The 26,432-nt window shown below is 56.2% G+C and overlaps 1 protein-coding gene across 1 annotated transcript in view; it reads right to left on the reverse strand.

The window, feature by feature from the left end:
• The window catches only part of PNCK (pregnancy up-regulated nonubiquitous CaM kinase), a 156,760-nt gene extending 130,952 nt beyond the window's left edge, over positions 1–25,808 (reverse strand). Inside the window, exon 1 of the mRNA XM_086940215.1 lies at positions 25,132–25,808. The gene's annotated coding sequence lies outside the window, so the exon portion shown is untranslated. The remainder of the gene's footprint in view (positions 1–25,131) is intronic.
• Between the last annotated feature and the right edge of the window lie 624 nt (positions 25,809–26,432).

The following is a 26,432-nucleotide window of genomic DNA, read 5'->3' on the forward strand; positions in this document are numbered from 1 at the left end:
AAGTAGCAACAGTCAATATTGTTAGATAAATCTTCTAAGACCACACTGCAGAAACAGGGCTCATATCAGCCTCATACATGAAGCAGAACACAATGGTGGACATACGTGTAAAACAGCGTCGTGCAGCAACATAAGGGAATGTGCATGAAATGGATTTAGCAAAAAACTTTTAAGAAAATGGCTGTTGAATCTGGCACATGGGACCCGGAGAATATATAATTCAAATTAGTCAAACAAGTGTTAAGCCACTTTAAAAGGTGTTCGCATTTTGGCCCTATAGTGTCAATCAAAGGGTCTTCACCTGGACAAGTTCAAAGCATCTGCTAGAAGAAGAAATTCAGGATTGAGTAGATTCCAATGAAAACAAGTAAGCAAGAAAAAATGGTCAATAGATTAGCAGGACGATGGATCAATAAGTATCCTTTCATAATGACGGCAAAGGGTTCCGCATTTTAGAAAAAACTTGTCTGATGGTCAAGGGGCCTAATCAATTGACAATTGTCCAACCCGTGTGTATGTCTGAAATTAGCAGAGACATTTTGGGTTTTCTTAAATTGTATTTAATATATTTGCCTATAGGGGGGGGGGGGCTTTCAGCCTGCCCTCTTCATCCATTGGTCTGTTATTGTGTCATTTACTTTTTTCTTCCGCCCACTACATCATATAGCATTGGGCAATGGTTATCACACTTCAGCTATTGGCTACCTTCAGAGTGACGCCATTCTGCTCTTTCACAAGCAGCAAATCCATACACCAAGATGTTCTCTTAAGTGCCATGGACTATTATGGCAGTGTGTGCTTTTGACAGCAAAAATAGTTTTGCTCCCAAGCAATGTTGAATGATGATGGCCTGGCAGCTTTTCCCTAACACTAAAGTGTTGCTAAAACCAAATGAAAACATTAACAAATCCGCAAGGCTGGAGCCACATGCCAGACCTGCTGGTTTTGCCAATGCTTGTTTGCACTCTGGTCTACCAGACTCTGGTTTTTGTCTCTTAGCAGAGGCTTTTAGCTTTCCTCCTGTCTTGGCTGGACTGAGAACATGTTTGTATCTTGGCCCCAAGACTTTCCAGTGTTTGAGAGCAGCTGTTCCTTGATAAACACCCAGCCCTGGGCTCCGCAGCCCCCACGTCACTTCAAAGAGCAGCTCACGAGGCCGAAATGCAAAGTTTAGGCAAATCACTGGCCACCTTCTAGCCACATAGAGGGGCTTGGGGAGTTATAGCTCTTGCATGCGCTTGGATTGAGCGCTATGGGAACCCAAGGGTGCATCGTCATAGAGTCCACGACTGGCATAATGACATGCACAGCTGGATTTCACAGCAGCCCGCACGTGCTGCTGGTTCTAATTAACATCTGTGCTTGCTGAGTGCCTGATGCAGCCTCCCTAAAGTGATGCCAATGCTGTGCCACGTGCAGCGTTTTATCAACACTGAGCACATCACCCTTTGGGTGTCCAGATCTGAGGGGGTCACTGGGCTCTCAGCGATCCTCTCCAAAACTGGTGAGGGTCGACGTGCCCGGACCACCAGCCCCGGCCGCTCCCTCCATCCTGCGCTCCTTTGTAAGGGAGACATTGCGACTCTTCGGACCTGCATCTTCCAGGAGGCACGTGCGGGCTCCGGGTCAAACATCTCACGTGGACTCCAATTGGCATGAATTAAACATAGTGCCAATAGGCATCCCGCACCCATTCACCGGTAATTGGTCGCGCTGCACAAATGGTCAGTCCACACAAATGATGTTGGAAAACAGTTTGCTGCGGGCTTAGTTCATACAAGGATCCAAGGGCCGGCAGCGGTGACTAACCTAAGCTGCCCTGCCCGCCTGATGAGCCAAACTGCACCGTGCCAGCCCAATCGGTGGTACCATTTATATGAGGATTATCCCCCTTAAATACTATATACCACAAATCCATGTAATGACTCGCGCCTTTTTAGGGGCGGAGCGTTGTAAGGCAAGCCCCCGGTTGCTCCGGCTTACAACCGCCCAATGTATTAGCCGGGCGCCGACGTTTCATCCAGGGTCCTGCCATAAAGACGCCTGGGGTTTGGCATAAGGCACCCCTATTATGATCCTGAAAAGGGTACCCCTATGTAACAATCAGCCTCCGGAACGCCCTGTAACTCCGCCAACGCCCTGGATGTGGCCACCGTCACATCCTGCCCCCAACCCCACCATGGCAGGCTCCGTAACCTCCAGCAACCTGCAGTTACCAGCTCTTCTGGCTGGGCAATTCCCTCTCTACCTCTGGCAGGAGCGCCCCTCCCTATCAAGGTACGAATGAGGCCACGCCTAATTCACCAAGCCCGTCTCATTTTATTTTATTTTGAATTTGCGTTGAACCGAGCCCACTGGTTGGTGGGCTTGTACGTGGCTTTATTTACACTTCTGAGCAATGTTTGATGCCCTTCCCGGAAGTTGGGAACTACTGTTCTCCTCTTTAACCACAGCTCTGAGTGATGCCCCTCTGGTGCCCTCTGTGTCGATTTGGCCCTTCTGATTAGGGGTTGGCTGAGCCCTGTATTTACCCCTCACTGCCCAGGCCCCGAATTCAGGATTCGCTGGTAAGCATTGTGGGGTTTGCCTCCAGGGCCCTGAGTAGACTTGTTAATAAGTTATTACTTGTGGCCACACAATACCCTTATCTCTCCCCGCTGACCTTCAATTGTATGGGAGTACAGCGCCGGCAGGAAACAGGACCCCCTGGGGATTAAAACTACAGCTCTCTTCGTAATCTCAGTTTTGTGTGATATGATCCGCTGTGCAAATGTGTGCCTTTGCATTTGGGTTTGACTAAACCCTTGACTACCCTTCCTACTTCGCGAGTCCCGACTGTGAGAGTTGAAACTGATACTTCCCAACGTGCGCTGCACCAGCAAGCGAAATAGGGACCCCCTGGAGAGGGTCATTGGGCGGGGACAGGGTGGATTTGTGACCGATGGTATCCCCCCCCCCTTGAGCTAGCACCGTAGGCGTGGCCAACTGACCCATAGGAGCCATATGACATGTATTGACTTCCTTACGAGGACGCCAGGTGATCCTCTCCCACCTAAACCAAGACAAAGATGGATCTAAAACCATGGGGTGAGGCCTGGAGTACCCCAAGTGTTCTCCAAATATTCTGCTATGTATCATGTCCCTATTGCCTGCGAGATCCATCAGTCTGACTGTGATCTACAGCGGCTGTGTCGCTGCGCTGGTGTCCCCGCCCCGGCGCATGTAGCCCATAAGCAGACTTTTGCTAGAGGTACACCAGGGCGTCGGAAAGATGCCAATGCTTTTGGGTGGAGAGACCTGGAGTTTAACATATGAACGCATTCGCCTGCACCTTCTAAAATAAGAATGCAAAATGTGTTCTGGCGATTGTCAGCATTTGTGCTCCAAACCTTTATTTCTCAGCACTATTGAAGCCACAGCACACTTTTTGGAATGACAAACTAACGCAACCCACCTGGCTGAAGGGCTGCGGGGGTTTCAGCTTACATGCCAGAACCCTTTCCCCACTCAGTATTCCGCTTCATGTCATCGTTGCCTGCAAGCACGTCACGTCTGCTGTGATGTTTGGATGCTGAGTTACCCCGTGATGTCCCCACTCTAGAGGGAGTACCCAGTGCCAAACTTCTGCTAATGCATTCCAGCATGCAGACCAGTGGATGGAAACGCTTCTGGGATGGTGAGAACAGGAGAACAGTATGCACAGAATCCAACCCCAGTACAACTGCGGAAATGTGAATGACTTTACTACACTTTATCAGCCATTGTCCTCTATGCACGTGTTCCCAACACCTTCAGAACCCTCCCCTCTTTCCTGGGTAATCACTCCTACACCATCTGTCTGTACCGGCCATAGGGCAGGCCGTCTCTAACTGTAAGTGAAGCGCCCTGTGGCACACACAGGTTTTGCTGAGAGCACATTGCAGTTAACTGGCCGCTAAGTTTTATTGAAGCATCTCTAATGATGCATCACCAAGTTAATCCCTCGCTTTGATTAACCGTATTAGAATCTTCATCATCGACACTTTCTTTTCTTTCTCCGACTGCACCATGAAAGGAGTTTGGGGCACCACTCCCAGTGTTGAAATTAATTGAAATTTAAATCAGTATTTGTCTGGTGGCATGACCTCCCTTTCGACCTCTACAGCTGGGATCCCTAAAGTGATCTGCTGGCTGGGATCCCTAAAGTGATCTGCTGGCTGGGATCCTAAATTGATCTTCTAGCTGGGATATCTAAGTTGCTTCCTCTGGTGGTAGTTTGTAGTAAATCCATGACGTCACCATTGAGGGCCGTGCTGCATGAAAACCCATCACGTGCCAATGGTTCCTCTTGCGACACCTCTGCCAGCTGGGCAAACCCATCTGCTCCCTGTCAGTTGAACTTAAACAATCCGCTTGGTGTGGATGGGCCGCCCAAGATGCCGGGCTGTGGTGCAATACCTTTGCCCAAGCGACTCCCGACAAGAGGTGCCAGTGATGGCAGAAGTAGGAGTTATATCCAGCCAGCCTCACTTTCCTCTCTTCCAGTTATCTGTGTACAGTGCTTGTTGGAACATACCATAACAATTGTGTATTTGAGAAGCGCACGTGCTCCCGTAGGCATGTTGGCGCTGGATAACAGATGTTTATTGTTACCCCACTCACTGATACTCATTTTACCAACCTCAGAAGGATGAAAGGCTGATTGAACCCAACAAGGTCTGCTCCTATGACCATGAGGTCAAACCCACCACCAGACCCAGCATGTAGATCAGTCCTGCGACTTCGGGTAACACCTGTGTTGATTGACAGCTCAGAGCAAACAAACAAACACTTGTCTTCAGCATTTCTACACTATAGAGACTCCAGTTCATATAAAGTGTGTGTCGCTGCCATGACAAGTCAGACACCACAGCCCGTTCTGAGTTGGTGACTATCTCACTAGGGTGTGTGACGCTCAACTTCAGATGAGCTTGGGAGTTTGAGACATGAGCAACGGGGCTCCTTATATATTTATTTTTAGAGTTTTATATAGCATGAACTAGATCCGAGACATCGGGTATCAAAGTGCTACGACGGATACATTCATTTTTGTAGGCACTGGGAGATAAGGTGATTTGCCCAGAATCACAGGATGTTGAGCGTCGTTTCCGAGACTGGAACCCGGTTCCCCAGCTTCGGGGTCGACCGCTCTAGCCTTAAAGCTACATCCTCTCCTTATGTTCCAATTTCTTACAGGAGTTTGCACGTGAGGTTTAATCTGTGAGGTTTTGCCCCCAATCTTCCCGGCTGCTTAACTGTTGACAATGTAAGCGGTTGCTGACAATAATGGGGGAGGGGGGGGGGGGTCTAATAGTTGTAATTTCACTTCTTTATACCGCTCACCTTAATGTGCTTTGTTGTACGTAATTAGATACTTGCTTTAATTTATATTTCTCCCCCAGAAAAGTTTCAACAATCCGCTTAGATCATGACAACATTACTAAACTCAAAATGCAACCATGGACATGCCTCGTAGGGGCAGATTTACAAGCCCCTTGTGCCACGTTTACGCCGCCTTGTGTGACGCAACAGTGGCGTGAACATGGTGCATCCCTGCGAGGCATTTACAATGTGACGCATCTAGGGAGATGCGTCACGTTTTAAAGCCCAGCGCCACAATGGGGGCGTTCCCACGCAGGATGGGCGTTCCGGCGCCTGTGCGCCTCGCAAAAGTGCCTACGTGAAATCTCGCAGGCACTTCCGCGACGCTGCTACGTCAATTCCTTACGCCTGCTTCGAGCAGGCGTAAGGACTGGCGCAGCATGTTAAGTATTGGGCGGCCCTGAGCATTGCTGGAGTTGCGTCGCTCTTGCGACGCGACTCCAGTGATGCGCCGCCCTTATGTCACGAGATGCGTCACGCATCTTCCTACCCTTGCGCCACGGCGCACCGCATTAAAAATGCGGCGCATCTGCCGTGACGCAAGGGTAGTTTTGCGTGACGCATTTGTTCTGGAGTATCTCTGCTGATATGCAGAGATGCGCCAGAACTCATAAATATGCCCCTAAATGTCTCTGAGCTGGGGCAGCTGAAGGGTACAAGCCCGGGGCAGTGTGCGAGGTCAGAATGGCTTTACTCGACCATAGTGACCAGATACACACATCTAACCTGCAGAGACCCCTTTGAGGGGTGCTAACCTGCCCCACAATCTGCTTCCACCTGCCCCTAAACTGGGAACTTCTCTCGTGGAAGTGACAACCCCTCAGCCTCTGAAACTCATGAGGTCTGCCGGCTGAAGCTGCGATTAAAGTGCCTTCCCATTGAGTGCCCAGGCCTCTTGAAAGTGCAGTTTGATTCCAGTCTGAGGTATGGGTGCCCCCTGGAGTGACGGCACCTCCCAGGAGCCCCCACTGGAACGCTGGACCAGTGTTGCAGGATACGCGGGCAGGAGACCTGAGGTGGAGAGGCAGGGCTTCTATGCCAGCCCCCGCGTAGCTGTTGGCCACTACTGATGGAAACTTGCCCCCTAAGTAGCCGGGGTTGCTCCAGTGGCGGCCCTGCGAGCCTTGCACCCGAAGGACTTACGCACCCTCAAACCTGAGGCCATGTGGCTCTCGACTCCAGAACTTCCAAGGTAACTTTACTTACTTTTTTTTTTTTTACTCTGCCCCAATAAGGTAACAGACTAAAGTGTTTCGAGTAATTTCATAGTGCTGGACCTGGTGGAACGTTATTCTTGAAAGTTGGGTCCGAGGGAAGCCCAACACTGCTGCCTTGCGCTGCCGCCCCCGCGGACTGAGGGCAGCGGAAGAGCATCCATTCTTTCAAACTAGGCACTATATGGAAATACCTGCGCTTCGCACGTAACCGGAGGATGAACCCCCTATTTGCCCTGCGGCTTCTTTACTACCCTTACTTTTAACAGAATTGCACCCCACCTCCTTCAGCTCCGCTTTACTATCAGAAGAGCTCTGCCGTCCTTTGCTGTGCGGGGCCGGGAGATATTCAATTAATGTGAAATTGCTTGAAATTGAATGTAAGGGTCTCAGACCAGTCCCTTGGAATCTCCTGACAGGGGTCATAACCCCAACAGTGAGAGATTAAACTAAACTTGCTGGAACGGGCAAACCTGACCCGCCAGCAGTAGCAACATCCATGCCACTCTTTCGTTTATTCCTTCAAGTGAGTGAAAACAGGGTGCGACCGCCAGTGGGGCACACAAGAACTAGGCCTGGGCGTAGTTAGCGGATTTTGCTATGCAGAACTTCGCGAAGTTACAAGAAAACTCTGCGAAGTTCCGCGAGTGGCGGAGAGCAGTGCGAACTGCAGTTTGTGTTGTTATTCCTGCTGCTCGGGTAGAAATTCTACCCGAGCGGCAGCTCGCATGCGCACACTTGCTGTTCACGATCGCGAACTGACTGTTGCGATTGCGAGTGGGCAGAAACTCTGCTGCACATCATGAAACTCTGCAAGCTCCGCGAACGGAGCGATCTTCACCACCCAGGCTGAACAAGAACCTTGTTGGCCATGCCACAACATCTCTAAGCCAGGGTGCCCATAGCTTGCTATCAATTACGTGTTTGATGGATAACTGCACATTATGCAATGTTTACATTGTTAATATTATCAGAGCTGACACTTGTATGCATAATTGTGCAAACATGACATTCCGCGGGGCCGCCCAAATATTTTATTGCACCAGAGAGGAGGCGTGGCATGAAACCACCGATTACAGGCAGCTAGCAGTAATCAGGAAGGCAGAGCCACACAACTGCACACACACACACACACACACAGCCACACAGGGCGGTGCATCACACACGCTGCTACACAGAGAATTTCACATCCAAACACACGAAATCACAAATCCACACAGCGAGTCATGAAAACACTTCGCAGACATACAGGTGTCACAGATACACACAAACAGATGCCATGGGGACGTCACAGAAACACGGCCACACACCGGAAATGGCAGATACACAAAACAAAAGCAAGGACACGCTGGGATCCGCAGATACACACGCGCGTGTGCTGAGCAGAGACACACCAACGCACACGTGACAGGCAGAAACAAGGCACAAAAAATACACAACTGCAGGCACATGATGTGTGTTACCAGACAGCACACACAGGTGCAGCGCCCAGCCACAACCATCGAGAGGAGCGGTCACGCACACACGGAGGCGAGCACAACCACTCAATGGATGGACAGACAGAGTCACAGTGAGAAACACAACATAGTGTCAAAGACAGACACACCCCAGAAGCACACACAGGACCGACACCGAAATACACACAACACACACAGCAGCAGACTCTAAGCTTATGACACAGACACAGGTGTATAATTAAAGACGCACACTGTGCGCATCAGCTTCACAAACATTGACAATCCCTCACAGCTATAAACACACGCACCCTGCTTCCGCAGCCACGCACACGCACAGCACCGCACCACGAGCATCGCAGCAGGGGGGCACGCACAATAACACACAGGCAGGTCCGCAGGGCACATGGGCACCGGCGGATGCAGACGTGTGCCCCGCACTGACGCGCAGTCATTGACGCACGAATGTACACACCCCACGCACAAAAGCACGCGGTGTGTGCATAGGTGCGACCTTCACACGGCGCCCGGGGAGGGGAGGGGGGGGGGGCTGCGCTGCCAAGAAGAAGCCTCACAAATCAGCTTCAACGCAAGACGCACACAGACACGCACACGCCGTGGCGTGGGGCGGGCATCACGAGCAGGAAATGGAGCTCCCCCTCCACTGGGTGGGCAGTAAAGACCCATCACTCCTAGGGTGCCGCGGGAGGGTGTCCTGCCCCCCCCTGGCTCCCTGCCCGCTGGTTTGGTAGTAAAGACCCGTCACTCCTAGGGTGCAGCGGGGGGGGGGGGGGGGGGGGGGTGTCCTGCCCCCCCTGGCTCCCTGCCCGCTGGTTTGGCAGTAAAGACCCGTCACTCCTAGGGTGCAGCGGGTCTCATGTCCCCCCGGGCTCCCTGCCCGCTGGTTGGGCAGTAAAGACCCATCACTCCTAGGGTGGAGCAAGTCTCCTGCCCCTCCGGGCTCCCTGCCCGCTGGTTGGGCAGTAAAGACCCATCACTCCTAGGGTGCAGCGGGTCTCCTGCACCCCCCGGCCCCTGCCCGCTGGTTGGGCAGTAAAGACCCATCACTCCTAGGGTGCAGCAAGTCTCCTGCCCCTCCGGGCTCCCTGCCCGCTGTTTGGGCAGTAAAGACCCATCACTCCTAGGGTGCAGTGGGTCTCCTGCAGCCCCCGGCCCCTGCCCGCTGGTTGGGCAGTAAAGACCCATCACTCCTAGGCTGCAGCGGGTGTCCTGCACCCCCGGGCTCCCTGCTCCCTGGTTGGGCAGTAAAGACCCATCACTCCTAGGGAGCAACGGGTCTCTCCCCCCCCCCCGGGCTCCCTGCCCTCTGGTTGGGCAGTAAAGACCCATCATTCCTAGGGTGCAGCGGGTCTCCTGCTCCCCCCCCCCCCCGGGCTCCCTGCCCACTGCTTGGGCAGTAAAGACCCGTCACTCCTAGGGTGCAGCGGGTCTCCTGCCCCCCGGGCTCCCTGCCCGCTGGTTGGGCAGTAAAGAACCATCACTCCTAGGGTGCAGCGGGTCTCCTGCCCCCAGGCTCCCTGCCCGCTGGTTGGGCAGTAAAGACCCATCACTCCTATGGTGCAGCAGGTCCCCTGCACCCCTGGGCTCCCTGCCCGCTGGTTGGGCAGTAAAGACCCATCACTCTTAGGGTGCAGCGGGTCTCCTGCCCCCCGGGCACACTGCCCGCTGGTTGGGCAGTAAAGACCCATCACTCCTAGGGTGCAGCGGGTCTCCCGCCCCACCAGGCTCCCTGCCCGCTGGTTGGGCAGTAAAGACCCATCACTCCTAGGGTGCCGCGGGTCTCCTGCACCCCGCCCCCCTGCCCGCTGGTCGGGCAGTAAAGACCCATCACTCCTAGGGTGCAGCGGGTCTCCTGCCCCCCGGGCACACTGCCCGCTGGTTGGGCAGTAAAGACCCATCACTCCTAGGCTGCAGCGGGTCTCCTGCCCCCAACGGGCTCCCTGCCCACAGGTTGGGCAGTAAAGACCCATCACTCCTAGGTTGCAGCGGGTCTCCTGCCCCCCCGGGCTCCCTGCCCACGGGTTGAGCAGTAAAGACCCATCACACCTAGGGTGCAGCGGGTCACCTGCACCCCCAGGCTCCCTGCCCGCTGGTTTGACAGTAAAGACCCATCACTCCTAGGGTGCAGCGGGAAGGTCTCCTGCGCTACTGGGCCCATGCCCGCTGTTTGGGCAGTAAAGACCAATCACTCCTAGGGTGCAGCGGAAAGGTCTCCTGCACCCCCGGGCCCCTGCCTGCTGGTTGGGCAGTAAAGACCCATCACTCCTAGGGTGCAGTAGGTCTCCTGCACCCCCCGGCCCCTGCCCGCTGGTTGGGCAGTAAAGACTCATCACTCCTAGGGTGCAGCGGAAGGGTGTCTCCCGCCCCCCCCTCCCTGCCCGCTGGTTGGGCAGTAAAGACCCATCACTCCTAGGATGCAGCGAGTCTCCTGCCCCCCCTGGCTCCCTGCCCGCTGCTTGGGCAGTAAAGACCCATCACTCCTAGGGTGCAGCGAGTCTCCTGCACCCCTGGGCTCCCTGCTTGCTGGTTGGGCAGTAAAGACCCATCACTCCTAGGGAGCAACGGGTCTCTCCCCCCCCCGGGCCCCCTGCCCGCTGGTTGAGCAGTAAAGACCCATCACTCCTAGAGCAGCAGGAGGGTCTCCTTCCCCCTGGGCTCCCTGCCCTCTGGTTGGGCAGTAAAGACCCATCATTCCTAGGGTGCAGTGGGAGGGTCTCCTGCCCCCCGGGCTCCCTGCCCACTGTTTTGGCAGTAAAGACCCGTCACTCCTAGGGTGCAGCGGGTCTCATGGCCCCGGCTCCCTGCCTGCTGGTTGGGCAGTAAAGACCCATCACTCCTAGGGTGCAACGGGTCTCCTGCACCCCCGCCCCCCTGCCCGCTGGTCGGGCAGTAAAGACCCATCACTCCTAGGGTGCAGCGGGTCTCCTGCCCCCCAGGGCACACTGCCCGCTGGTTGGGCAGTAAAGACCCATCACTCCTAGGCTGCAGCGGGTCTCCTGCCCCCAACGGGCTCCCTGCCCGCAGGTTGGGCAGTAAAGACCCATCACTCCTAGGGTGCAGCGGGTCTCCTGCACCCCCCAGCCCCTGCCCGCTGGTTGGGCAGTAAAGACCCATCACTCCTAGGGTGCAGCGGGTCTCCTTCACCCCTGGGCCCCCTGCCCACTGGTTGGGCAGTAAAGAACAATCACTCCTACGGTGCAGCGGGTCTCCTGCCCCCCCTGGGCTCCCTGCCCGCTGGATGGGCAGTAAAGACCCAGCACTCCTAGGGTGCAGCGGGTCTCCTGCACCCTGGGGCCACCTGCCCGCTGGTCAGGCATTAAAGACCCATCACTCCTAGGGTGCAACGGGTCTCCTTCACCCCTGGGCCCCCTTCCCACTGGTTGGGCAGTAAAGAACCATCACTCCTAGGGTGCAGCGGGTCTCCTGCCCCCCCGGGCTCCCTGCCCACGGGTTGAGCAGTAAAGACCCATCACTCCTAGGGTGCAACGGAAAGGTCTCCTGCACCCTCGGGCCCCTGCCTGCTGGTTGGGCAGTAAAGACCCATCACTCCTAGGCTGCAGCGGGTCTCCTGCCCCCAACGGGCTCCCTGCCCGCAGGTTGGGCAGTAAAGACCCATCACTCCTAGGGTGATGCTGGTCTCCTGCACCCCCCGGCCCCTGCCCGCTGGTTGGGCAGTAAAGACCCATCACTCCTAGGTTGCAGCGGGTCTCTGCCCCCCCGGGCTCCCTGCCCACGGGTTGAGCAGTAAAGACCGATCACACCTAGGGTGCAGCGGGTCACCTGCACCCCCAGGCTCCCTGCCCGATGGTTTGGGCAGTATAGACCCATCACTCCTAGGGTGCAGCGGGTCTCCTGCCCCCCGGGCACACTGCCCGCTGGTTGGGCAGTAAAGACCCATCACTCCTAGGGTGCAGCGGGTCTCCTGCCCCCAACGGGCTCCCTGCCCGCTGGTTGGGCAGTAAAGACCCATCACTCCTAGGGTGCAGCGGGTCTCCTGCCCCCGGGCACACTGCCCGCTGGTTGGGCAGTAAAGACCCATCACTCCTAGGGTGCAGCGGGTCTCCTGCCCCCAACGGGCTCCCTGCCCGCTGGTTGGGCAGGAAAGACCCAGCACTCCTAGGGTGCAGCGGGTCTCCTGCCCCCAACGGGCTCCCTGCCCGCTGGTTGGGCAGTAAAGACCCATCACTCCTAGGGTGCAGCGGGTCTCCTGCACCCCCGGGCTCCTGCCTGCTGGTTGAGCAGTAAAGACCCATCACTCCTAGGGTGCAGCGGGTCACCTGCACCCCCAGGCTCCCTGCCCGCTGGTTTGACAGTAAAGACCCATCACTCCTAGGGTGCAGCGGGAAGGTCTCCTGCGCTCCCGGGTCCCTGCCCGCTTTTTGGGCAGTAAAGACCAATCACTCCTAGAATGCAGCGGAAAGGTCTCCTGCACCCCTGGGCTCCTGCCTGCTGGTTGGGCAGTAAAGACCCATCACTCCTAGGGTGCAGCGGGTCTCCTGCCCCTCCGGGCTCCCTGCCCGCTGGTTGGGCAGTAAAGACCCATCACTCCTAGGGTGCAGCGGGTCTCCTGCACCCCCCGGCCCCTGTCGCTGGTTGGGCATAAAGACCCATCACTCCTAGTGCAGCAGGAGGGTCTCCTTCACCCCTGGGCCCCCTGCCCACTGGTTGGGCAGTAAAGAACAATCACTCCTACGGTGCAGCGGCTCTCCTGCTCCCCCCCCGGGCACCCTGCCCGCTGGATGGGCAGTAAAGACCCAGCACTCCTAGGGTGCAGCGGGTCTCCTGCCCCCCCCGCCCCCCGGGCTCCCTGCCTGCTGGTCAGGCAGTAAAGACCCATCACTCCCAGGGTGCAGCGGGTCTCCTGCCCCCCCCCCCGGGCTCCCTGCCTGCTGGTCAGGCAGTAAAGACCCATCACTCCTAGGGTGCAGCGGGAAGGTCTCCTGCACCCTGGGGCCCCCTGCCCGCTGGTCGGGCATTAAAGACCCATCACTCCCAGGGTGCAGCGGGTCTCCTGCCCCTCCGGGCTCCCTGCCCGCTGGTTGGGCAGTAAAGACCCATCACTCCTAGGGTGCAGCGGGTCTCCTGCCCCTCCGGGCTCCCTGCCCGCTGGTTGGGCAGTAAAGACCCATCACTCCTAGGGTGCAGCGGGTCTCCTGCCCCTCCGGGCTCCCTGCCCGCTGGTTGGGCAGTAAAGACCCATCACTCCTAGGGTGCAGCGGGTGTCCTGCACCCCCGGGCTCCCTGCCCGCTGGTTGGGCAGTATAAGGCCCATCACTTCTAGGGTGCAGCGGGTCTCCTGCTCCTCCGGGCTCCCTGCCCGTTGGTTGGGCAGTAAAGACCCATCACTCCTAGGGTGCAGCAGGTGTCCTGCACCCCCGGGCTCCCTGCCCGCTGGTTGGGCAGTATAAGGCCCATCACTCCTAGGGTGCAGCGGGTCTCCTGCCCCTCCGGGCTCCCTGCCCGCTGGTTGGGCAGTAAAGACCCATCACTCCTAGGGTGCAGCGGGTCTCCTGCCCCTCCGGGCTCCCTGCCCGCTGGTTGGGCAGTAAAGACCCATCACTCCTAGGGTGCAGCGGGTCTCCTGCCCCTCCGGGCTCCCTGCCCGCTGGTTGGGCAGTATAAGGCCCATCACTCCTAGGGTGCAGCGGGTCTCCTGCCCCTCCGGGCTCCCTGCCCGCTGGTTGGGCAGTAAAGACCCATCACTCCTAGGGTGCAGCGGGTCTCCTGCCCCTCCGGGCTCCCTGCCCGCTGGTTGGGCAGTAAAGACCCATCACTCCTAGGGTGCAGCGGGTCTCCTGCCCCTCCGGGCTCCCTGCCCGCTGGTTGGGCAGTAAAGACCCATCACTCCTAGGGTGCAGCGGGTCTCCTGCCCCCCCCGGGCTCCCTGCCCGCTGGTTGGGCAGTAAAGACCCATCACTCCTAGGGTGCAGCGGGTCTCCTGCACCCCCCGGCCCCTGCCCGCTGGTTGGGCAGTAAAGACCTATCACTCCTAGTGTACAGCGGGTCTCCTGCCCCCCCGCCCCCTGCCCGCTGGTTGGGCAGTATAAGGCCGTCATACGTGGGCTAGAGCTGGCCTCGCACGCATGGCCGCAGCGCCACCGCAACCCTACTCCCCCGCACACGCACGCACCACATGACGTCATTGTCATGCTGCTCATGTAGACACACGCACTCGTTCACGTAGACGGATAGATACAGACACAAACGCACGCTCAGACACACAGACATGCAGGCAGACAGAGAGACACGTGCGCGGACACACCCAGACACACAGAGGGAGACACGCGCACAGGGATGCAGACACACGGGTGCACCGACGGACATACGCATACATGGACACAATGAGAGACACAGACACGTGCAGCAACCCTGCAGTGTGCATCCCCTCGAAGAAAACTCTTCACTCAATCGGTACTTACTGTTAGTCACCCCCCCCCCCCATCACCCCCGAGATTACACGCCCCTCACCTCCCCTGGTGCTGCAACTTGTGTATGTTGTAACATGCCTGCGCCCCGTGCCCCTGCTGTAACATGCCTGCGCCCCTGTCCATCTGCTGTAACATGCCTGCGCCCCTGTCCATCTGCTGTAACATGCCTGCGCCCCTGGATGTGTTATACCTTCAGTGTCTCTGTGTCCCTGTGTCTGTCCACCTCTCTTGCACACGTCGTTGTCCTCATGACCCCGCGTGTCTCGTGGGAGGTGCCGCTGTGGCCCCCTTTGGTCAGCGTGGCTGTGTCTTTCCTACACACAACGTTGTCTTTGGTGACACGTGTCGCTGCTTCCTTTACAGCCAGTTCCCGCGTCTTTCCTGTTGTGCTGTTTTGTCTCTCTTGTGCTCGTTGCTCACTCTATCATGTAACATGTTGCGGTGTCTTTCCAGTGTGTGCTGCAGTGTCTCTCCTGTGTGTGCTGCAGTGTCTCTCCTGTGTGTGCTGCAGTGTCTCTCCTGTGTGTGCTGCAGTGTCTCTCATATTTGTGCTGCAGTGTCTCTCATATTTGTGCTGCAGTGTCTCTCCTGTGTGTGCTGCAGTGTCTCTCCTGTGTGTGCTGCAGTGTCTCTTCTGTGTGTGCTGCAGTGTCTCTTCTGTGTGTGCTGCAGTGTCTCTTCTGTGTGTGCTGCAGTGTCTCTCCTGAGTGTGCTGCAGTGTCTCTCCTGTGTGTGCTGCAGTGTCTCTCCTGTGTGTGCTGCCGTGTCTCTCCTGTGTGTGCTGCAGTGTCTCTTCTGTGTGTGCTGCAGTGTCTCTCCTGAGTGTGCTGCAGTGTCTCTCCTGTGTGTGCTGCAGTGTCTCTCCTGTGTGTGCTGCAGTGTCTCTCCTGTGTGTGCTGCAGTGTCACTCCTGTGTGTGCTGCCGTGCTGCCGTGTCTCTCCTGTGTGTGCTGCAGTGTCTCTTCTGTGTGTGCTGCAGTGTCTCTCCTGAGTGTGCTGCCGTGTCTCTCCTGTGTGTGCTGCAGTGTCTCTCCTGTGTGTGCTGCAGTGTCTCCTGTGTGTGCTGCAGTGTCTCTCATGTTTGTGCTGCAGTGTCTCTCCTGTGTGTGCTGCAGTGTCTCTCCTGTGTGGCTGGTTCAGTGTCTCTCCTGTGTGTGCTGCAGTGTCTCTCCTGTGTGTGCTGCCGTGTCTCTCCTGTGTGTGCTGCAGTGTCTCTCCTGTGTGTGCTGCAGTGTCTCTTCTGTGTGTGCTGCAGTGTCTCTCATATTTGTGCTGCAGTGTCTCTCCTGTGTGTGCTGCAGTGTCTCTCCTGTGTGTGCTGCAGTGTCTCTCCTGAGTGTGCTGCAGTGTCTCTCCTGTGTGTGCTGCAGTGTCTCTCCTGTGTGTGCTGCCGTGTCTCTCCTGTGTGTGCTGCAGTGTCTCTCATATTTGTGCTGCAGTGTCTCTCATGTTTGTGCTGCAGTGTCTCTCCTGTGTGTGCTGCAGTGTCTCTCCTGTGTGTGCTGCAGTGTCTCTCATATTTGTGCTGCAGTGTCTCTCATATTTGTGCTGCAGTGTCTCTCCTGTGTGTGCTGCAGTGTCTCTCCTGTGTGTGCTGCAGTGTCTCTTCTGTGTGTGCTGCAGTGTCTCTTCTGTGTGTGCTGCAGTGTCTCTTCTGTGTGTGCTGCAGTGTCTCTCCTGAGTGTGCTGCAGTGTCTCTCCTGTGTGTGCTGCAGTGTCTCTCCTGTGTGTGCTGCCGTGTCTCTCCTGTGTGTGCTGCAGTGTCTCTTCTGTGTGTGCTGCAGTGTCTCTCCTGAGTGTGCTGCAGTGTCTCTCCTGTGTGTGCTGCAGTGTCTCTCCTGTGTGTGCTGCAGTGTCTCTCCTGTGTGTGCTGCAGTGTCTCTCCTGTGTGTGCTGCCGTGTCTCTCCTGTGTGTGCTGCAGTGTCTCTTCTGTGTGTGCTGCAGTGTCTCTCCTGAGTGTGCTGCCGTGTCTCTCCTGTGTGTGCTGCAGTGTCTCTCCTGTGTGTGCTGCAGTGTCTCCTGTGTGTGCTGCAGTGTCTCTCATGTTTGTGCTGCAGTGTCTCTCCTGTGTGTGCTGCAGTGTCTCTCCTGTGTGGCTGGTTCAGTGTCTCTCCTGTGTGTGCTGCAGTGTCTCTCCTGTGTGTGCTGCCGTGTCTCTCCTGTGTGTGCTGCAGTGTCTCTCCTGTGTGTGCTGCAGTGTCTCTTCTGTGTGTGCTGCAGTGTCTCTCATATTTGTGCTGCAGTGTCTCTCCTGTGTGTGCTGCAGTGTCTCTCCTGTGTGTGCTGCAGTGTCTCTCCTGTGTGTGCTGCAGTGTCTCTCCTGTGTGTGCTGCAGTGTCTCTCCTGTGTGTGCTGCAGTGTCTCTTCTGTGTGTGCTGCAGTGTCTCTCATATTTGTGCTGCAGTGTCTCTCATATTTGTGCTGCAGTGTCTCTCCTGTGTGTGCTGCAGTGTCTCTCCTGTGTGTGCTGCAGTGTCTCTTCTGTGTGTGCTGCAGTGTCTCTTCTGTGTGTGCTGCAGTGTCTTTCCTGTGTGTGCTGCAGTGTCTCTCCTGTGTGTGCTGCAGTGTCTCTCCTGTGTGTGCTGCAGTGTCTCTTCTGTGTGTGCTGCAGTGTCTCTTCTGTGTGTGCTGCAGTGTCTCTCCTGAGTGTGCTGCAGTGTCTCTCCTGTGTGTGCTGCAGTGTCTCTCCTGTGTGTGCTGCCGTGTCTCTCCTGTGTGTGCTGCAGTGTCTCTCCTGTGTGTGCTGCAGTGTCTCTTCTGTGTGTGCTGCAGTGTCTCTCATATTTGTGCTGCAGTGTCTCTCATATTTGTGCTGCAGTGTCTCTCCTGTGTGTGCTGCAGTGTCTCTCCTGTGTGTGCTGCCGTGTCTCTCCTGTGTGTGCTGCAGTGTCTCTCCTGTGTGTGCTGCAGTGTCTCTCCTGTGTGTGCTGCAGTGTCTCTCCTGTGTGTGCTGCAGTGTCTCTTCTGTGTGTGCTGCAGTGTCTCTTCTGTGTGTGCTGCAGTGTCTCTCCTGTGTGTGCTGCAGTGTCTCTCCTGTGTGTGCTGCAGTGTCTCTTCTGTGTGTGCTGCAGTGTCTCTCATATTTGTGCTGCAGTGTCTCTCATATTTGTGCTGCAGTGTCTCTCCTGTGTGTGCTGCAGTGTCTCTCCTGTGTGTGCTGCAGTGTCTCTTCTGTGTGTGCTGCAGTGTCTCTTCTGTGTGTGCTGCAGTGTCTTTCCTGTGTGTGCTGCAGTGTCTCTCCTGTGTGTGCTGCAGTGTCTCTTCTGTGTGTGCTGCAGTGTCTCTTCTGTGTGTGCTGCAGTGTCTCTCCTGAGTGTGCTGCAGTGTCTCTCCTGTGTGTGCTGCAGTGTCTCTCCTGTGTGTGCTGCCGTGTCTCTCCTGTGTGTGCTGCAGTGTCTCTCCTGTGTGTGCTGCAGTGTCTCTTCTGTGTGTGCTGCAGTGTCTCATATTTGTGCTGCAGTGTCTCTCATATTTGTGCTGCAGTGTCTCTCCTGTGTGTGCTGCAGTGTCTCTCCTGTGTGTGCTGCAGTGTCTCTTCTGTGTGTGCTGCAGTGTCTCTTCTGTGTGTGCTGCAGTGTCTCTCCTGAGTGTGCTGCAGTGTCTCTCCTGTGTGTGCTGCAGTGTCTCTCCTGTGTGTGCTGCCGTGTCTCTCCTGTGTGTGCTGCAGTGTCTCTCCTGTGTGTGCTGCAGTGTCTCTCCTGTGTGTGCTGCAGTGTCTCTTCTGTGTGTGCTGCAGTGTCTCTCCTGTGTGTGCTGCAGTGTCTCTTCTGTGTGTGCTGCAGTGTCTCTCCTGTGTGTGCTGCAGTGTCTCTCCTGTGTGTGCTGCAGTGTGCCTGACACTCACAGGTTGTGTGCTGCTGTCTCCCTTGTGAGCGTTGTTCACTCTACCCTATTACACGTTTTTGTGTCTTTCCTGTGTGTGCTGCAGTGTCTCTCATGTTTGTGCTGCAGTGTCTCTCCTGTGTGGCTGGTTCAGTGTCTCTCCTGTGTGTGCTGCAGTGTCTCTCCTGTGTGTGCTGCAGTGTCTCGTCTGTGTGTGCTGCAGTGTCTCTCCTGTTTGTGCTGCAGTGTCTCTTCTGTGTGTGCTGCAGTGTCTCCTGTGTGTGCTGCAGTGTCTCTCCTGTGTGTGCTGCAGTGTCTCTCCTGTGTGTGCTACAGTGTCTCTCCTGTGTGTGCTGCAGTGTCTCCTGTGTGTGCTGCAGTGTCTCTCCTGTGTGTGCTGCAGTGTCTCTCCTGTGTGTGCTGCAGTGTCTCTCCTGTGTGTGCTGCAGTGTCTTTCCTGTGTGTGCTGCAGTGTCTCTCATGTTTGTGCTGCAGTGTCTCTCCTGTGTGTGCTGCAGTGTCTCTCATGTTTGTGCTGCAGTGTCTCTCCTGTGTGTGCTGCCGTGTATCTCATGTTTGTGCTGCAGTGTCTCTCCTGTGTGTGCTGCAGTGTCTCTCCTGTGTGTGCTGCAGTGTCTCTCCTGTGTGTGCTGCAGTGTCTCTCCTGTGTGTGCTGCAGTGTCTCTCCTGTGTGTGCTGCAGTGTCTCTCCTGTGTGTGCTGCAGTGTCTCTCATGTTTGTGCTGCAGTGTCTCTCCTGTGTGTGCTGCCGTGTATCTCATGTTTGTGCTGCAGTGTCTCTCCTGTGTGTGCTGCAGTGTCTCTCCTGTGTGTGCTGCAGTGTCTCTCCTGTGTGTGCTGCAGTGTCTCTCCTGTGTGTGCTGCAGTGTCTCTCCTGTGTGTGCTGCAGTGTCTCTCATGTTTGTGCTGCAGTGTCTCTCCTGTGTGTGCTGCCGTGTATCTCATGTTTGTGCTGCAGTGTCTCTCCTGTGTGTGCTGCAGTGTCTCTCCTGTGTGTGCTGCAGTGTCTCTCCTGTGTGTGCTGCAGTGTCTCTCCTGTGTGTGCTGCAGTGTCTCTCCTGTGTGTGCTGCCGTGTATCTCATGTTTGTGCTGCAGTGTCTCTCCTGTGTGTGCTGCAGTGTCTCTCCTGTGTGTGCTGCAGTGTCTCTCCTGTGTGTGCTGCAGTGTCTCTTCTGTGTGTGCTGCAGTGTCTCTCCTGTGTGTGCTGCAGTGTCTCTCCTGTGTGTGCTGCAGTGTCTCTTCTGTGTGTGCTGCAGTGTCTCTCCTGTGTGTGCTGCAGTGTCTCTCCTGTGTGTGCTGCAGTGTCTCTCCTGTGTGTGCTGCAGTGTCTCTCCTGTGTGTGCTGCAGTGTCTCTTCTGTGTGTGCTGCAGTGTCTCTCCTGTGTGTGCTGCAGTGTCTCTCCTGTGTGTGCTGCAGTGTCTCTTCTGTGTGTGCTGCAGTGTCTCTTCTGTGTGTGCTGCAGTGTCTCTCCTGTGTGTGCTGCCGTGTATCTCATGTTTGTGCTGCAGTGTCTCTCCTGTGTGTGCTGCAGTGTCTCTCCTGTGTGTGCTGCAGTGTCTCTCCTGTGTGTGCTGCAGTGTCTTTCCTGTGTGTGCTGCAGTGTCTCTCATGTTTGTGCTGCAGTGTCTCTCCTGTGTGTGCTGCCGTGTATCTCATGTTTGTGCTGCAGTGTCTCTCCTGTGTGTGCTGCAGTGTCTCTCCTGTGTGTGCTGCAGTGTCTCTCCTGTGTGTGCTGCAGTGTCTCTCCTGTGTGTGCTGCAGTGTCTCTCCTGTGTGTGCTGCAGTGTCTCTTCTGTGTGTGCTGCAGTGTCTCTTCTGTGTGTGCTGCAGTGTCTCTCCTGTGTGTGCTGCAGTGTCTCTCCTGTGTGTGCTGCAGTGTGCCTGACACTCACAGGTTGTGTGCTGCTGTCTCCCTTGTGAGCGTTGTTCACTCTACCCTATTACACGTTTTTGTGTCTTTCCTGTGTGTGCTGCAGTGTCTCTCATGTTTGTGCTGCAGTGTCTCTCCTGTGTGTGCTGCCGTGTATCTCATGTTTGTGCTGCAGTGTCTCTCCTGTGTGTGCTGCAGTGTCTCTCCTGTGTGTGCTGCAGTGTCTCTCCTGTGTGTGCTGCAGTGTCTCTCCTGTGTGTGCTGCAGTGTCTCTCCTGTGTGTGCTGCAGTGTCTCTCCTGTGTGTGCTGCAGTGTTTCTCATGTTTGTGCTGCAGTGTCTCTCCTGTGTGTGCTGCCGTGTATCTCATGTTTGTGCTGCAGTGTCTCTCCTGTGTGTGCTGCAGTGTCTCTCCTGTGTGTGCTGCAGTGTCTCTCCTGTGTGTGCTGCAGTGTCTCTCCTGTGTGTGCTGCAGTGTCTCTCCTGTGTGTGCTGCAGTGTCTCTCCTGTGTGTGCTGCCGTGTATCTCATGTTTGTGCTGCAGTGTCTCTCCTGTGTGTGCTGCAGTGTCTCTCCTGTGTGTGCTGCAGTGTCTCTCCTGTGTGTGCTGCAGTGTCTCTTCTGTGTGTGCTGCAGTGTCTCTTCTGTGTGTGCTGCAGTGTCTCTCCTGTGTGTGCTGCAGTGTCTCTCCTGTGTGTGCTGCAGTGTCTCTCCTGTGTGTGCTGCAGTGTCTTTCCTGTGTGTGCTGCAGTGTCTCTCATGTTTGTGCTGCAGTGTCTCTCCTGTGTGTGCTGCCGTGTATCTCATGTTTGTGCTGCAGTGTCTCTCCTGTGTGTGCTGCAGTGTCTCTCCTGTGTGTGCTGCAGTGTCTCTCCTGTGTGTGCTGCAGTGTCTCTCCTGTGTGTGCTGCAGTGTCTCTCCTGTGTGTGCTGCAGTGTCTCTTCTGTGTGTGCTGCAGTGTCTCTTCTGTGTGTGCTCTCTTCTGTGTGTGCTGCAGTGTCTCTTCTGTGTGTGCTGCAGTGTCTCTCCTGTGTGTGCTGCAGTGTCTCTCCTGTGTGTGCTGCAGTGTCTCTCCTGTGTGTGCTGCAGTGTCTCTCCTGTGTGTGCTGCCGTGTATCTCATGTTTGTGCTGCAGTGTCTCTCCTGTGTGTGCTGCAGTGTCTCTCCTGTGTGTGCTGCCGTGTATCTCATGTTTGTGCTGCAGTGTCTCTCATATTTGTGCTGCAGTGTCTCTTCTGTGTGTGCTGCAGTGTCTTTCCTGTGTGTGCTGCAGTGTCTCTCATATTTGTGCTGCAGTGTCTCTTCTGTGTGTGCTGCAGTGTCTCTCCTGTGTGTGCTGCCGTGTCTCTCCTGTGTGTGCTGCAGTGTCTCTTCTGTGTGTGCTGCAGTGTCTCTCCTGTGTGTGCTGCAGTGTCTCTCCTGTGTGTGCTGCAGTGTCTTTCCTGTGTGTGCTGCAGTGTCTCTCATGTTTGTGCTGCAGTGTCTCTCCTGTGTGTGCTGCCGTGTATCTCATGTTTGTGCTGCAGTGTCTCTCCTGTGTGTGCTGCAGTGTCTCTCCTGTGTGTGCTGCAGTGTCTCTCCTGTGTGTGCTGCAGTGTCTCTCCTGTGTGTGCTGCAGTGTCTCTCCTGTGTGTGCTGCAGTGTCTCTTCTGTGTGTGCTGCAGTGTCTCTTCTGTGTGTGCTGCAGTGTCTCTCCTGTGTGTGCTGCAGTGTCTCTCCTGTGTGTGCTGCAGTGTGCCTGACACTCACAGGTTGTGTGCTGCTGTCTCCCTTGTGAGCGTTGTTCACTCTACCCTATTACACGTTTTTGTGTCTTTCCTGTGTGTGCTGCAGTGTCTCTCATGTTTGTGCTGCAGTGTCTCTCCTGTGTGTGCTGCCGTGTATCTCATGTTTGTGCTGCAGTGTCTCTCCTGTGTGTGCTGCAGTGTCTCTCCTGTGTGTGCTGCAGTGTCTCTCCTGTGTGTGCTGCAGTGTCTCTCCTGTGTGTGCTGCAGTGTCTCTCCTGTGTGTGCTGCAGTGTCTCTCCTGTGTGTGCTGCAGTGTTTCTCATGTTTGTGCTGCAGTGTCTCTCCTGTGTGTGCTGCCGTGTATCTCATGTTTGTGCTGCAGTGTCTCTCCTGTGTGTGCTGCAGTGTCTCTCCTGTGTGTGCTGCAGTGTCTCTCCTGTGTGTGCTGCAGTGTCTCTCCTGTGTGTGCTGCAGTGTCTCTCCTGTGTGTGCTGCAGTGTCTCTCCTGTGTGTGCTGCCGTGTATCTCATGTTTGTGCTGCAGTGTCTCTCCTGTGTGTGCTGCAGTGTCTCTCCTGTGTGTGCTGCAGTGTCTCTCCTGTGTGTGCTGCAGTGTCTCTTCTGTGTGTGCTGCAGTGTCTCTTCTGTGTGTGCTGCAGTGTCTCTCCTGTGTGTGCTGCAGTGTCTCTCCTGTGTGTGCTGCAGTGTCTCTCCTGTGTGTGCTGCAGTGTCTTTCCTGTGTGTGCTGCAGTGTCTCTCATGTTTGTGCTGCAGTGTCTCTCCTGTGTGTGCTGCCGTGTATCTCATGTTTGTGCTGCAGTGTCTCTCCTGTGTGTGCTGCAGTGTCTCTCCTGTGTGTGCTGCAGTGTCTCTCCTGTGTGTGCTGCAGTGTCTCTCCTGTGTGTGCTGCAGTGTCTCTCCTGTGTGTGCTGCAGTGTCTCTTCTGTGTGTGCTGCAGTGTCTCTTCTGTGTGTGCTCTCTTCTGTGTGTGCTGCAGTGTCTCTTCTGTGTGTGCTGCAGTGTCTCTCCTGTGTGTGCTGCAGTGTCTCTCCTGTGTGTGCTGCAGTGTCTCTCCTGTGTGTGCTGCCGTGTATCTCATGTTTGTGCTGCAGTGTCTCTCCTGTGTGTGCTGCAGTGTCTCTCCTGTGTGTGCTGCCGTGTATCTCATGTTTGTGCTGCAGTGTCTCTCATATTTGTGCTGCAGTGTCTCTTCTGTGTGTGCTGCAGTGTCTTTCCTGTGTGTGCTGCAGTGTCTCTCATATTTGTGCTGCAGTGTCTCTTCTGTGTGTGCTGCAGTGTCTCTCCTGTGTGTGCTGCCGTGTCTCTCCTGTGTGTGCTGCAGTGTCTCTTCTGTGTGTGCTGCAGTGTCTCTCCTGTGTGTGCTGCAGTGTCTCTCCTGTGTGTGCTGCAGTGTCTTTCCTGTGTGTGCTGCAGTGTCTCTCCTGTGTGTGTTGCAGTGTCTCTCCTGTGTGTGCTGCAGTGTCTCTTCTGTGTGTCCTGCAGTGTCTCTCCTGTGTGTGCTGCAGTGTCTCTTCTGTGTGTCCTGCAGTGTCTCTCCTGTGTGTGCTGCAGTGTCTCTCCTGTGTGTGCTGCAGTGTCTCTCCTGTGTGTGCTGCATGCTCTTTCCTGTGTTGCCAGTACTTTGTGTCTCCTGTACAGTGTTGCGCCCCTGAAGTGTGGCTCAGTGTCTCCTGTTGTACAGGCTCTGTTCCTGTGCCTCTCTGCTCTGACAATCCTATAGCACTGAACCCTGTGAGCACCGTTCTTCCCTGTAGCTCCCGGCTTTGCTGTCCTATACACACCCCAGACCTATAGGCTGTAGCACTGCTCCAGTACACACCCCAGACCTATAGGCTGAGGCACTTCTCCTGTATACACCATAGACATGTAGACTGTCGGCACTACTCCAGTACACACCATAGACATGTAGACAGTTGGCACTGCTCCTGTACACTCCCAGCACTATAGGCTGCCCGCACTGCTCCTGGACATAACCCAGACCTATAGGCTGCCAGCACTGCTCAAGTACACACCCCATACCTATAGGCTGCCAGGACTGCTCAAGTACACACCCCAGACCTATAGGCTGCCCGCACTGCTCCTGTACACACCCCAGACCTATAGGCTGCCAGCACTGCTCAAGTACACACCCCAGACCTACAGGCTGAGGCACTGCTCAAGTAAACACCCCAGACCTACAGGCTGAGGCACTGCTCCCGTACACACCCGAGACCTATAGGCTGAGGCACGGCTCAAGTACACACCCCAGACCTATAGGCTGAGGCACTGCTCCTGTACACACCCAGACCTATAGGCTGAGGCACTGCTCCTGTACACACCCCAGACCTACAGGCTGTGGCACTGCTCCCGTACACACCCCAGACCTATAGGCTGAGGCACTGCTCAAGTACACACCCCAGACCTATAGGCTGAGGCACTGCTCCTGTACACACCCCAGACCTATAGGCTGAGGCACTGCTCCTGTACACACCCCAGACCTATAGGCTGAGGCACTGCTCCTGTACACACCCAGATCTATAGGCTGAGGCACTGTTCCTGTACACACCCAGACCTATAGGCTGCTAGCACTGCTCCAGTACACACCCCAGACCTATAGGCTGAGGCACTGCTCCTGTACACACCCCAGACCTATAGGCTGAGGCACTGCTCAAGTACACACCCCAGACCTATAGGCCGAGGCACTGCTCCTGTACACACCCCAGACCTATAGGCTGCCCGCACTGCCCCTGTACGTACCCCAGACCTATAGGCTGCCAGCACTGCCCCTGTACGTACCCCAGACCTATAGGCTGCCAGCACTGCCCCTGTATGTACCCCAGACCTATAGGCTGAGGCACTGCTCAAGTACACACCCCAGACCTATAGGCTGCCCGCACTGCCCCTGTACGTACCCCAGACCTATAGGCTGCCCGCACTGCCCCTGTACGTACCCCAGACCTATAGGCTGTGGCACTGCTCCTGTACACACCCTAGACCTACAGGCTGAGGCACTGCTCCTGTACACACCCCAGACCTGTAGGCTGAGGCACTGCTCCTGTACACACCCCAGACCTATAGGCTGAGGCACTGCTTCTGTACACATCCCAAACCTGTAGGCTGAGGCACTGCTCCTGTACAAAACCCGTCTAGTCTACAGAATCCGCCTCTACTTACAGGCTGCGCCTCCGCGAGGTGGCTGCTCCGTCCTCAGGGGTCGCCCCTGCCTCAGGGGTCACGGTATCTCCGCCTCAGGGGGCGTGGTTCCTCGTGCCTCGGGGCGCTCCGGTGGTTCAGTTTTGGAGAGAGGGCGTGAGGGGTCCTTTCTGGCGGCGTCGGGGGGCTGTGGATGCTGCTGCTGTCTCGGGGTCTTTGATTCTGGTGTCTCAGGGGTCGCGGATACCTTCGCCTCAGGGGGTCTTTGATGCTAGTGCCTCTGGGACCCTGAATACCTCCTCGTCGGGGGATCCTGGACACCTCCGCCTCAGGGGGTCGTGGATATCTCCGCCTCAGGGGTCGTCTCGCCTCCTGCCTCAGGGCGCTCGAGTGGTCCTGTTTCGGGTGGTCGCGGATACCCTCTTTTCAAGAGTCGCGGATTCCTCCGTCTTAGGGGGTCTTTGATGCTGGTGTCTCAGGGGGTCTTTGATGTTGGTGTCTCAGGGGGTCTTTGATGCTGCTGTCTCAGGGGTGGTCTCTCCTCCCCTCGGGGCACCCTAGTGGTCCTGCCTCGGGTGGTCGCAGGCTCCTGGACGCGATGCTGCTGCCCCTGTCTCTTCCGTGCTGTGCCATGCTATTTAAAACATGCCTTTCCCCCTACAGTTCACAGCAGTCCAGGCGCCCCGTCTGCTCCCCCCTCCCGCTCCCCTCTCCCTCCTCCCCGCCCCCTCCCATCCTTAAAGGAGTCCAGCTCTCCTTGTAAGGAGATGGCAGGGCTGACCCCCCCTCGGGCGGGCCAGGGCACAAGGCGCTCACCAGGAAAACTGCCCTTCCGGGGTGTGCCGGTGGGGGGGGGGGGGGGGGGGGGGGTAGCATTCCTGCGAGAAGGATGGGGGGGGGGGGGGGCTCCTGGGCAGGAATATGGGTGTCAAAACAACAGGATGGGGGGAGGGAGGGTCACGAGACAGGCATGAAGGCAGGCAGTGATGGTGGAAATGTGGGCGCCGGGGGGGGGGGGGGGAGGGGGGCGGGTACTGAGGGGTGATGGGGTACCACAGTGCCAGGAAGGGGAGTACGGATATTAACGCAGCAGTGGTATCGGAGAGCCACACGGGCGGAAACAGGTGCGTTCATTCATAGATTCATACAGCGCCTACTACCCCTGGCAAACCCGGCGTTCGGGCAGCAGGTGGGCGGGGGGGGGGGGGGGGGGGGTAGTTATCTAATACTATTTTGCTTTGCGTTGCAGGCGGAGTTACAGGGCGATCCAGCGCTGGAAGGTACAGAAGGGTACCCTCCACAGGAGCACAGGAAGGGTGCGA

The sequence above is a fragment of the Lissotriton vulgaris genome, chromosome 10 (assembly GCF_964263255.1).
Source record: "Lissotriton vulgaris chromosome 10, aLisVul1.2, whole genome shotgun sequence".
Lineage (NCBI taxonomy): Eukaryota > Metazoa > Chordata > Amphibia > Caudata > Salamandridae > Lissotriton > Lissotriton vulgaris.